The sequence below is a fragment of the Spinacia oleracea genome, chromosome 1, assembly GCF_020520425.1.
Source record: "Spinacia oleracea cultivar Varoflay chromosome 1, BTI_SOV_V1, whole genome shotgun sequence".
In the NCBI taxonomy this organism is placed as follows: domain Eukaryota; kingdom Viridiplantae; phylum Streptophyta; class Magnoliopsida; order Caryophyllales; family Amaranthaceae; genus Spinacia; species Spinacia oleracea.
The window spans coordinates 89,242,877-89,256,607 of record NC_079487.1 but is presented as its reverse complement, the minus strand read 5'-3'; positions in this window follow the sequence as shown (position 1 = coordinate 89,256,607).

Here is a 13,731-nt window from a genome sequence, read left to right as displayed (position 1 = left end):
CGTTTCCGGCAATATTTCCGATTCTGGTAATATTTCCATTTCCAATAATATTTTCCGATACGTACCATGTTTCCGTTTCCGGCAACATCTACGACTTGGATAATATTCATATTTCCGATACGATCCATATTTCCGTTTCCGGAAATATCATCGTTTCCGGAGTATTCATTTCTTGCCTGTGACGATCTTAGCTCCCACTGAAACCAAGATCCGTCTGTTCCGAATATTCATAGATGGAGTATTTAATGCCATTAAATACTTGATCCATTTACGTACTATTTGTGTGACCCTACGGGTTCAGTCAAGAGTAAGCTGTGGATTAATATCATTAATTCCACTTGAACTGAAGCGGCCTCTAGCTAGGCATTCAGCTCACTTGATCTCACTGAATTATTAACTTGTTAATCAATACTGAACCGCATTTATTAGACTTAACATAGAATGCATACTTGGACCAAGGGCATTATTTCCTTCAAAGCCTAGCCCGTTTAATTGAACGTTTTTTTTAAATCGTTTAATTCGTTGGGCTTCGTATATTTGCATTAATTTGGGCTAACGGGATATTTAATTTAATATTTTATTTGCTTGGGCCGGGCCGCGAGTTTTAATTTAATATTTCATAATTAATTATCCGGAATAATTATTGGTTTGAGTGGGAGCCACTAAATGAAATTAAAATGAAATAATTAATTTCAATTGTTTCGTAGGTCGCATTATTTTAATTAAATTCAATTTTAATTAGAATAAAGTCTAAGGATTAATAATTTGGAAATTGATTAATCTTTTAGGACGCGTTTATGTGAACGTGAATTTTAATTAATTCACGTAAATACTTGCATATTTACATGGGCCATTCGTTTTAGCATACGAATGGGTGAATGCGTAGAATATATATTTTATGCAATGCAAGTACTCCAAGTGACTAGTATGGCCAAATTTAGGATAGTTAAATACGGTCTGCGCACCGTTCTATCTTTGAATGTAAAGTTTTAAATATGGTCTACGTACCATGGAAATTTTGATGTAATTTATTATTTTCAAGTATTTCTAAGTTTAGAACTTTAAGTTAGCATTTGAACGAAGATTCAAGACGATGCCAAGCTAACAAGGAGGTGATGAAGATTGGATGCTTCAAGACAAGAAGTTTTGGGCCATACTAGATCACCAATTATTTATGCAATTTAATATATATATATATATATTATGCGTGAATGTATGAATGTATGTATGCTTTGCATGAACAGGTTGTTTCCTATGAATCGATTAGTTTTAAGTTCACTAAATAATCGAACCAACATAGAAACAACTAGGTCCAAGTAATATTGAGTTTTAAAATTGCCTTCCAAATCAACACTTACAAAAATCTAGGGATCTAAGATAGTAGGTTTACGCTAAAGCGAGGTGCTATTTTAGTTGACTTAGGTGGTAAGGCGTCCTAAAGGAGCACGTTGATTGTGGTTACAACTCAAACAACAATGGCATTAAGTTGTGGCAATGGGATAAATTATGGAATTAATTTATTAACCAAGAGTAATTTGGAGATTACTAGCAATAGGTTTTGCTTACCTAAAATCTTAAACTACTTAAGACATGCTAAAGCTGCTTAAGGATTTAGGATTCTTGGGGTCTTGGAATCGTTTCATTCATTTAGGACCATGTTTTTGCTTTTTGCATGAATGAAATGTTTTAATAGCTTTAATGATTGCATGTTTTTGCTTTTATTTCAAAGTTATTGAATTGTATGAATGGTTATTTATTGCAAATTCTTTTCGATTGTAGTAATCAAAATGGTCGCAAACATAACAACAATCATATCAGCTGAAATTCTGGATGTCGAGTTAGACATGACTAATTTTCTTGAATGGAAAGAGAAACTTGTCGAATTTCTGAAAGTTAATGGCATACACTATGTCATTGAACAACCTTTCCCTAGCTACGATGCGCGAGGCATGACTCCTGAAAGGTATAGAACTTGGGCACTTCACAAGTACCTTGTCACGGAATTTATCCTCAAATCTATCCCTGAGAGTTGGAGAGGGAGGTTCATTACTTTTGAACCTCAAGCTCTCCTAAGTAGCCTCGAGGATAAGTGTGCGGGTTTTCGACCCTTATGCCAAATTGGTGGCAATGGAGTTGACGAATTGGCTAATTGGATGGGCGATCTCAAGCTCATAACCCCACGCAAGTCGTGCCTAGAAGTCGAACTTCTAGAGGCACAAAGGCGCATTTACTCTGTCAAGATGGACAAAAACACACCAATTCGGTCTCATGTGGATATGATGTCTAGATTATTTTTCACAATTGAGAGACTTGGTGGTTCCATCAAAGAGTCGGTAGCTATTGCACTAGTGCTGAATTCTCTTCATAAGGATTATGAGAGTTTTAAGATGCACTATCTCTTTCATCAGAAAGAGAGCACATTCTGTGAACTTGTGGAATTACTCGCGAAATGCGAGAGAATCCTTAAGTTCAATCAAGACCCTTTGAATGTGAGGTGCACTAAATTCAAGAAAGTAGGCAAGGGGAAGAAAAGCAAGGCTGCATCTTCGTCCACTCCCGGAGTGCATCTGGCGCCTTCTAAGAGCAAGATGAAGAGGAATGCTTCTCCTTCTACAACGCAATGCTTCAATTGTAGTGAAATTGGTCATTACAAGCGAGATTGCCCCAAACTAAAGGAAGAGAAGAAGGTCGGAAACGTTGCTTCTCCTTCAGGTATGTAAGTTATACATTGTAATCTAGCTAATTCTACTTCTTGGGTATTAGATACTGGTTGTGGCTCACACTTATGTTCCAATTCACAGGGACTAAGGAGAAGTAGGAAGCTTGATAAAGGCGAGATGGATCTACGCGTGGGAAATGGAGCACGGATTGCTGCATTAGCCGCAGGATCTTATTTTATTTCTTTGCCTAGTGGGTTTGTTTTGGAACTAGAAAACTGTTACTATGTTCCTAGTATCACCAGAAACATCATTTCCGTTTCAAGTTTGGATTCTAAAGGTTTTAGTTTTCAATTTAAAGACAATAGTTGTTCTTTTGCTTTGAATGGAATGTTTTATGGTTCAGCACAACAAGAAAACGGTCTTTACGTGCTTGATACGAGCAAACACATTTATAACATAAATACCAAAAAGGCTAAAACTGGTGATTCGGATCTCACATTTTTGTGGCATTGTCGATTAGGCCATATAAACATACAGCGCATGGAATTACTTCAACGGAAAGGAATTCTAGAATCATTCGACTTAGAGAAGATTGATCAATGCGAATCTTGTTTACTTGGCAAAATGACAAAGCAACCTTTCTCAAAAGTGGGAGAAAGAGCAAGGGAACTACTAGGGCTAATACATACGGACGTATGTGGGCCTATGAGTACGAAATCTAGAGGTGAGTTCAGCTATTTCATAACGTTTACGGACGACTTTAGTAGATATGGCTATATTTACTTAATGAAGCACAAGTCTGAATCGTTTGAGAAATTCCGAGAATTTCAAAATGAAGTAGAGAATCAACATGGCAAGAAAATCAAAGCTCTAAGATCGGATCGAGGAGGTGAAAATCTTGGCCACGAGTTTGATGACCATCTAAAAGAATGCGGTATTCTTTCTGAATTGACTGCTCTAGGGTCACCTCAATGGAATGGAGTGTCGGAACGGAGAAACAGGACCTTACTCGATATGGTCAGGTCAATGATGGGTCAGGCCGAACTTCCTTTACAGTTCTGGGGACATGCGTTGCAAACTGCAGCACTCACACTGAATCATGCTCCGTCAAAAGCTGTTGAAAAGACTCCATACGAATTATGGACTGGTAAACTTCCAAAGTTGTCTTTTCTGAAGATTTGGGGTTACGAAGCATATGTCAAGCGATTAATTTCCGACAAGCTACAACCTAAATCTGACAAATGTTTCTTCGTTGGGTATCCAAAGGAAACTATGGGGTATTATTTCTACAACAAGTCAGACAACAAGGTATTCGTTGCTCGTGACGGTGTCTTTTTGGAAAGAAATCATATTTCCAAATTGACAAGTGGGAGAATAATACACCTCGAAGAGATTCGAGACGAACAACGAACTCATAACTCTTTAGAAGCAGTTCAAGTTGATGAACCTCCAAGGTCTTTAGAAGAGCCAGTGGGAGTATTTCCTCAAAACGTTGTTGCCCCTCGTAGGTCAAATAGAACTATTTTTCAGCCGGACAGATGGACAGGCGTCCTCTTGACTGAAAACTTAGACGTTCTCATATTGGATAGTGATGAACCTTTTACTTACAAGCAAGCTATGACGAGCCCAAGCTCCAAAAAATGGTTAGAGGCCATGCAATCTGAAATAGGCTCCATGTCTGAAAATCAAGTCTGGGATTTGGTTGATTTGCCGGATGGGTTCACACCTATGGGATGCAAATGGGTGTTCAAGTTGAATAAAGACAAAGATGGAATTATATACATATACAAGGCTAGATTGGTAGCAAAAGGTTACAAGGAAGTTCACGGCGTTGACTACGATGGAACCTTTTCTCCAGTCGCGATGCTTAAGTCTATTCGGATAATCCTTGAGATTGCCGCTTTTCATAACTATGAAATATGGCAAATGGATGTCAAAACTGCCTTCTTGAACGGTGTTCTTGAAGAGACTGTGTTCATGACACAGCCGGAGGGTTTTGTCGATCAAAAGAACCAAGGAAAGGTATGCAAGCTTAAGAAGTCCATCTACGGACTAAAGAAGGCATCAAGGAGTTGGAATAAACGATTTGATGAAGCAGTCAATAAGTTTGGCTTCATCAAGAATCAGGACGAATAATCTTGTGTATACAAGAAGGTCAGTGGGAGTAAAATTGCATTCCTAGTCTTGTATGTCGACGACATACTGCTTATTGGAAACGACATTCCTATGTTGGAGTCTGTAAAGACTTGGCTCGGGAAGTGTTTCTCAATGAAGGACTTAGGAGAGGCACAGTACATATTGGGCATCAAGATCTATAGGGATAGATCTAAAAGGATGATTGGACTAAGCCAAAGCACTTACATTGACAAAGTGCTAGCTAGGTTCAATATGATGGAAGCCAAGAGAGGCCATCTACCCATGTCACATGGCGTATATCTAAGCAAGAATCAGTGACCCAAAACATCTGATGAGCGTAGAAAGATGAGTGAAATTCCATACGCTTCGGCTATTGGATCCATCATGTATGCTATGATTTTTACAAGGCCGGATGTTTCGTTCGCACTCAGTGCAACGAGCAGGTACCAGTCAGAACCAGGTGAGGCGCATTGGACTGCTGCCAAGAGCATCCTAAAGTACCTGAAAAGGACTAAGGATCAGTTTCTGGTTTATGGTGGTAAAGATGAGTTGATTGTTAAAGGCTATACGGACGCAAGCTTTCAAACCGACAGAGATGATTTCAAATCACAGTCTGGGTTTGTGTTCTGCCTCAACGGCGGAGCAGTAAGTTGGAAAAGTGCTAAGCAAAGCACTATTGTGGATTCTACAACTGAAGCCGAGTACATTGCTGCCTCAGAAGCAGCAAAGGAAGCTGTTTGGATTCGGAAGTTCATCGAAGAACTTAGTGTTGTCCCCTCCATTAAAGGACCAGTGGCTTTGTATTGTGACAATAGCGGAGCCATTGCCCAGGCAAAGGAGCCTAGGAGCCACCAGAAGTCCAAGCACGTACTGCGGCGATTTCATATACTTCGAGAGATCGTTGAAAGAAAGGAAATCGAGATTTGCAAGGTTGGAACTGACGACAACGTCGCGGATCCATTGACTAAACCGTTGCCACAAGTGTAACACAACGCACATGTAGCAACCATGGGAATCAAGCATGTTGGAGAATGGCTTTGATTTTCTAAGTATTGTTTTAGAACATCTGTTAGATCTGTGTTTAAAACAATTGGTTTAACCATATCATATTTATGAAATTTATTATTTCATATTCATTTAATTGTGGTTTAGAATTAAATGATAAGTCCATGTGATTCAAATCATTCAAATGGGATGTCAAGATGGATTCTTCGACAAAGAAACACCCATAAGTGAACTTGAATATTGAAGTCACAAAGGATCCCTAATGCAGGTCTTTGAAAGGTGGACGACCAATGACTAATGAAGATTAGATTGCAAGTAGATTACTTAGTTCTGTTTCTTGAACTAGAGTGACTGGATGTCAGAATCTTTTGCATAGATACTTATTGGATCTTGTATCGGATTGACCATGAGAACGCTTTAAGAGATTAAAGTCATATCATAGGTAGTTCTCATTAATGGTGATTAGAAACCGTTCCTCATAACATGAGCGATTATGTCTGCTTGTTTGAGAATTAGTTCGCTTTGATACTAGCTAAAGGCCGCACCGTTAAAGGAGGCTATAAAAGCAGTTATTGGGCGTACTATGAATCAAAGTGAGTGTTCATAGATTGCAAGAATGGATTGTCCTCCTATCTTTGATAGGATATGGTGTTGTTGTGTAACAAGGCCTCTCGGAGAGTTAGATACTGTAAAATGCATGGCCGTGCTCAGAATGGTTAGGCTTAACCTTCTGCAAAAGTTTGACAGTTGAACTCTGTAATCCGATAAACACTTCTGGACTTAATAAGGATGGCTTGGATCTTACCTTATGTTCAGTAAGTAACACTAAGTGACAAAGGAATGTGGATGCACACTTGTCTGAATGACAAGTGGGAGATTGAAGGAAATATGTCCTTCACCCAAGGTGCATTAAGTCTAATACCAAGGTTCAGATTAATTGCGAACAATTAATTCAGTGAGATCAAGTGATCGGAACAGCTAGCTGGAGCAATGCTTCCGATCAGTGAGTTCTAATGGATATTGAACTCACAACTTACTCTTGACTGAACCTACAAGGTCACACCGTATTAAATGAATCGAAATTCATTTAATAGCTTTTCGGGAATTAGTTGGAAAACGTACTATACGATACGACCTTTCATCGGAATCGTATATCGTATCGCGAATATTCGTAACCTAGGTGAAACGAATAAATCGTATCGTACGACGGTGATTCGTCGCATACGAAACGATATATAATATATCGGAAATATATTAATCGCGGATACGGAAAGGGGCAACGCTGCCAGCCCAACGAGCCAAGGTGCGCAAGCGCGCAAGGCCCACTAGGCGTAGCAGCGAGCCAACGCGCAAGGCCCAACCCTTGGCTGGGCTCGCGCGCGCGCGCGAGGTACAGCAGCAGCAGCGCATACAGCGCGGCCCAAGGCCCAGCGCCTGTGTGGATGTGCGCGTGTGGGCTTGCACGGCGTGGCTGGCTGGCGCATGGCCTATGTGCCTTTGCCGGTTGATATTATAACCTTAGGGTTATAATATTATTCTAACACACGTTTTCCAATAACCTAATGCAAAAACAGATTCTAACTTAAGGCAAGGGAAACCCTAAACTCTCTGTGCCTCCATTAGAATTGTTCTTCCCAAAAAGCATAAACTCTTGATTGATTGTCAAATCTACGATAATCAAGACGGATCTGGTCGTGTCGGTGAACCAAGTAGAGGAACGACAAGTGGAGTTCTTTGTTCGTGTTCGTTGACAGATTATTGTGGAAAACACGCTTCGAATGTAAGTTTGCTTAATCTGTGCTTTATACATGTGTCCTGGCTTTGGGGATTGTTCCGCACATGTTATTATGTTTAACTGTATTCCCCTACACCAATTACCTAGCAAGGATAATGGTATCGTCATCATCCCAAAGGGGAGACACAAATTAGGTGTCTACACTCACCTATCTGTGGCATTGTCAATTAGGCCATATAAACATAAAGCGCATAGAAAGATTTCAAAAGGAAGGAATTCTAGAACCATTTGACTTAGAGGATTATGGTAAGTGTGAATCATGTTTACTTGGCAAAGTAACAAAGCAACCTTTCTCTATAGTAGGAGAAAGAGCAACTGAACTATTGGGTTTAATCCATACAAATGTATGTGGACCAATGAGTATAAATGCTAGAGGTGGTTTCAGCTACTTTATCACTTTCACTGATGACTTCAGTAGATATGGTTATGTCTACCTAATGAAGCATAAGTCTGAATCCTTTGACAAATTAAAGGAATTTCAGAGTGAAGTAGAGAATCAATTAGGCAAGAAGATTAAGGCACTGCAGTCTGATAGAGGCGGTGAATATCAGAGCTATGAATTTGATGACCATCTGAAAGAATGTGGAATTCTATCATAATTGACTCCTCCTGGAACACCTCAATGGAACAGTGTGTCGGAACGGAGGAATAGAACCTTGCTAGACATGGTTAGATCAATGATGGGTCAGGCCGAAATTCCAATAGAATTTTGGGGACATGCACTAAATACAGTTGCACTCACTATAAATAGAGCTCCTTCTAAAGCTGTTGAAAAGACTCCATATGAGTTATGGTTTGGAAAGCCTCCAAATGTGTCTTTTCTTAAGATTTGGGGTTGTGAAGTATACGTCAAACGATTAATTTCAGACAAACTTCAACCAAAATCTGACAAATGTATCCTTGTGGGCTATCCAAAAGAAACAAAGGGGTATTACTTCTACAATACATCTGAGAACAAGGTGTTTGTTGCTCGAGATGGTATTTTTTGGAAATAGATCACATTTCCAAAATGACAAGTGGGAGAAAATTAGACCTCGAAGAAATTCGAGTCGAACAACAAACTCTAGAGAATGCTCAAGATGACATTCAGGTTGAAACTCAGAGATCTTTAGAAGAATCTGGTGAGAATCAAGGACCATCTAGAAATGTAACCCCGCGTAGATCGCAGAGATATAGATCTCAACCGGAAAGGTACTTAGGTATTTTGACGAACGAGATCTATGGAGTTCTATTACTTGAAATCGATGAATCTGCGACTTACAAACAAGCTAAGACGAGCCCTAGCTCCAAGCAATGCCAAGAAACCATGCAATCTGAATTAGACTCCATGTCTGAAAACCAAGTTTGGGATTTGGTCGAATTGCCAGATGGCTACCAAGCCATAGGAAGCAAATGGGTTTTCAAACTGAAAAAGGACAAGGATGGGAAACTAGAAGTTTTCAAAGCTAGATTGGTTGCAAAAGGTTACAGGCAAGTCCACGGTGTGGATTACGATGAAACCTTTTCACCAGTTGCAATGCTAAAGTCTATTCGGATAATGTTAGCAATCGCTGCATATTACGATTACGAAATATGGCAGATGGATGTCAAAACCGCTTTCTTAAACGACGTTTTAACAGAAACTGTGTTTATGACACAACCTGAGGGTTTTGAGGATCCAAAAAATGCTAAAAAGGTATGCAAGCTTAAGAAATCAATCTACGGATTGAAGCAAGCATCAAGGAACTGGAATATACGTTATGATAAAGCAGTCAGTGACTTTGGTCTCATTAAGAACGCAGGCAAATCTTGTGTATACAAGAAGGTCAGTGGGAGCAAAATGGCTTTTCTAGTATTATATGTTGACGACGTATTACTTATCGAAAATGGCATTCCTATGTTGAACTCTGTCAAGATTTGGCTTGGAAAATGTTTTTCGATGAAGGATCTAGGAAAAGCACAGTACATACTAGGCATCAAGATTTACAGAGATATATCTAAAAGGATGATTGGACTCAGTCAAAGCACTTATATCAATAAGGTGCTTGAAAGTTTCAATATGGCAGACTCAAACCGAGGCTACCTACCCATGTCTCATGGAATGACTCTAAGAAAGACTCAGTGCCCAAAAACACTAGATGAGCGTAGACGAATGAGTGGGATTCCATATGCATCATTGATTGGTTCAATAACGTATGCTATGATATGTACACGCCCGGATGTTGTGTACGCACTCGGTGCTATGAGCAGATACCAGTCAGACTAGGAGAGGCACATTGGACTGCTGCCAAGAATATTCTGAAGTACCTGAAAAGGCACAAAGATGATTTCCTGGTCTATGGCGGAGATTATGAATTAATTGTTAAAGGCTATACGGATGCAAGTTTCCAAACCGACAAAGATGATTTCAGATCACAGTCTGGGTTTGTCTTCTGCCTCAACGGAGGTGCAGTAAGCTGGAAAATGCTAAGAAAAGCACCATTGCGGATTCTACAACGGAAGCGGAGGCTAATTATCTAAGGAAGTTAATAGGTGAACTTGGTGTACAACTACTTTTGTCTCCATTCCCGAAAGGGAAGGTTCGATGATGAGAACATAAATCTCCACTTGGCAACGCATCTCCTATAAAATAACGAATCTCAGTCACCCTTTCATTTCAGTCAAAACTGCTATTTATAGAAACCTGCTAAAAATAGTAACTGCCGTAAGAAGTAGTTGTTAAAAGTGGCAAAGTCATAAAAGATAGAAACCTGTCAGAATTAGGTGTTTCACTCCAACATAAATCCTAAAAGAGATAGAATTGGCAAAAGGAATTATATTCCTGCTATAATTCGAAAATAAGAGTTACGTATTAATTAAATTCCTAACGAGCCTAGAGTTCGTAACGGGCCCAGACGCATTCCGTCATAATTTAATACGCACTAGGAAACTCGGATAAAGTCTCAAAAGCTCCGCGTTTAAGAATCCAAATCTGACAAAAAAGCTCGGCCCAGATCCTATTTTCAACGCCCTGGGCGCTGAAATCTCCGGCGCCCAGCCCTGGGCGCTGAAAATACCTGGGGCCGTTTTATTTCCCGATTCTTTTTGGATTCGTATCTTAAGAATCTATCTTTCCACAACTATTTTCCTATAAATATAGCCTAAAAACCGACGTGAAACAACACACAATTCATAACCTGAGTATTGACTCTAGCCTTAAGCCTAAGCCTCACGCTGGGAAATTGATCCCGCGTTCTGTCGCAATCGACCCAAAAGTCAAACAAAACGCATCCTGCCCCTGTAGCCGATGAATTAAGCCTAATACTGGAACATTGCTCGGAAACCAGAGATTCGTTAAATAAAAGGAGAAATAGCAAAGCCAAAGTGGTTAGTTTTCTGAGAACCACAACGCACCTCTCAAGGGTGCGTTTTAATATGTCCCTCATGTGATTTAATCGCTTTTATCGCCCTTTTATAAAATTGTCAAACTATTAAATTGATTGATCTATCACGCCTAATAAGATAATACCTTGGACAATTGAATTATCATGCTAGATGCCCTAAATCAATCTAAATAAGATAATCACGTTCGGTTTAGTACTATGTGTTGCATATTGCTAAAATCAATTCAGATTAGTTTAAATAGTTTAACGCATGTCCCTTTCAATTATTTATGCTGAGCTAGTAAGGATAACCTGCCTCTGGAGTATTATCGATGAGCACTCCTCTCGGTAGTCACAGTCCCCCGAACTCTCAATCTCTGCCCTGCGGGTGTACGTTGAGCGATCCCCACACCAGGGATCACAAGGGAACCTACGGCCGTCGTGGTCGAACATAATTGCTCTCCATTCATGTCACGATAACCTGGTTTTGTTAGTTTTTCTCATTGTCGTTAAAAACTGAATGACGATTCCTATATTACTAGTCGATTGGGTGTAAACTCACAGGAAATCTAATTACACTTAATCTGACAACGTCACGCCCACGAGGGACGAGGTCACGCATTAGCCTCGTGCTTTTTCGACCCCCTCACAAGTCCCCTCCATTAAAGGACCAATAGCTCTATATTGTGATAATAATGGAGCTATTGAACAAGCAATGGAGCCTAGACACCACCAGAGAGTCAAGCATGTACTTCGTAGATTTCACCTTCTACGAGAGTTCGTTGAAAGAAAAGAAGTCGAGATAAGCAAGATTGGAACTGATGACAACATCTCGGATCCATTAACTAAACTTCTGCCGCAGGCGAAGCACAACTCGCACACTGCAGCTATGGGAATCAAACATGTTGGAGAATGGATTTGATGTCCTTATTTAATGTTTTAAAGTTTTAGAGCTTAGTAATTTGTAAAACGTTATTGGTTAACCATTCACATTAATGAATAGAATTCATTTTTCCATTTAATTTGTGGTTTATTAAATGATGAGTCCCTTCAATTTGACGATATATTCAAGATAGACTGTCAGGACCAGTCATGTGACTAAGAAATGTCTATCAAGTGAACTTGAATGTCAAAAGTTGAAAATAGTCCCTGGTCGGAGTTTTCTATAAAGATGGACGCATAGAAAACGTTAGACGACTAGAATGCAAGATGACTAGTAGTTCTGTTTCTTGAACTATGTGGACATGGCAATGTCACAATCATTTGCATAGATACTTACTTTGGGAAGACTAGTATCAGACAGACCTATGAAACTTTACTGTAAGAGATGAAAATCTGTCATAAGTAAATTTCATTAAAATTATTAAACACTAATCCTCAATACCTGAGTGGTTTGAGATTACTTGTTTGAGAACTGGTTACTTTGACGTTGTCAACCGTCGCACTGTAAAAGGAGGCTATAAAGGCAACGCTCGGGTAATCACCTATCAAACGAAGTATAATCTCAAGATCGCAAGATTGCGATTGTCCTCCCATAAATCGGGATGAGATGCTAAATGTTGTCCAAGGCCACTCGGAGAGTTAGAAACTGTAAAATGCATGGCCGTTCTAAGATGAATCATAGGATATGATTATCTGTTTATTTGATCAGTTGATCTCTGAAACCGAGAAAAACCTCTGGACATAATAAGGATGACAACTCTTACCTTATGGTCATGAGCAAGCATCAAGCGACAAAGGAATTAGGAAATGCACACTTGTCCCTAAGGACAAGTGGGAGACTGAAGGATATAATTCCCTTGGTCCAAGTATGCATTTAATGCTAAGTCTAATAAATGCGGTTCAGTATTAATTATACAAGTTAATAATTCAGTGAGATCAAGTGAACTGTATGCCTAGCTAGAGGCCGCTTAAGTTCAAGTTGAATTAATAATATTAATCCACAACTTACTCTTGACTGAACCCGTAGGGTCACACAAATAGTACGTGAATGGATCAAGTATTTAAAGGAATCAAATACTCCATTTATGGATATTTGGAATAGACGGATCTCGGTTCCAGTGGGAGCTGAAATAGTCAAAGGCAAATTATGAATACTCCGGAAACGATGATATTGCCGAAAACGGAAATATGGATCGTATCGGAAATACATATATTATCTAAGTCGTAGATATTGCCGGAAACGGAAACATGGTACGTATCGGAAAATATTATCGGAAATGGAAATATTGCCGGAATCGGAAATATTGCCGGAAACGGAAATATTGTCTGAATCGGAAAAATTATCGGAATCGGAAAATAATTCCGGAATCGGAAATATTAAATATTTGTTCGAAACGGAAATTAATTCCGGAATCGGAAATATTAAATATTGTTCGAATCAGAAATGATTTCCGGAATCGGAAAATTAACCGGAAGCGCGTCGTACGAAATAAACATCAGACGAGCTTGCTAGACGCAAGGCCCAGCACAAGGCCGGGCCCGCGCCTAGCAAGCCCAACGCGCAAGGCAACCCAGCAGCAGCCAAGGCACGCAGGCCCAGCCAAGCAGCACGCAAGGCCAGGCCCAGCGCACATGGCAACAGGCGCGCCCAAAGCTCGTGGGCTGCAGCGCTGTGGGCTTCTCCGCGCGCACGCATGGCCAGCTCCCCTTGTGGGCCGTGCGTGTGTGTGTGTTGAGTGCATGCATCAAATCCTTAAGCAATTAGGATTAGGTTAAAATATTCCTTAAGTTACTAGTTTTAATTAATGTCTAATTCTAATAGGATTAGATTAATTAAAACCTAGTAAACTTC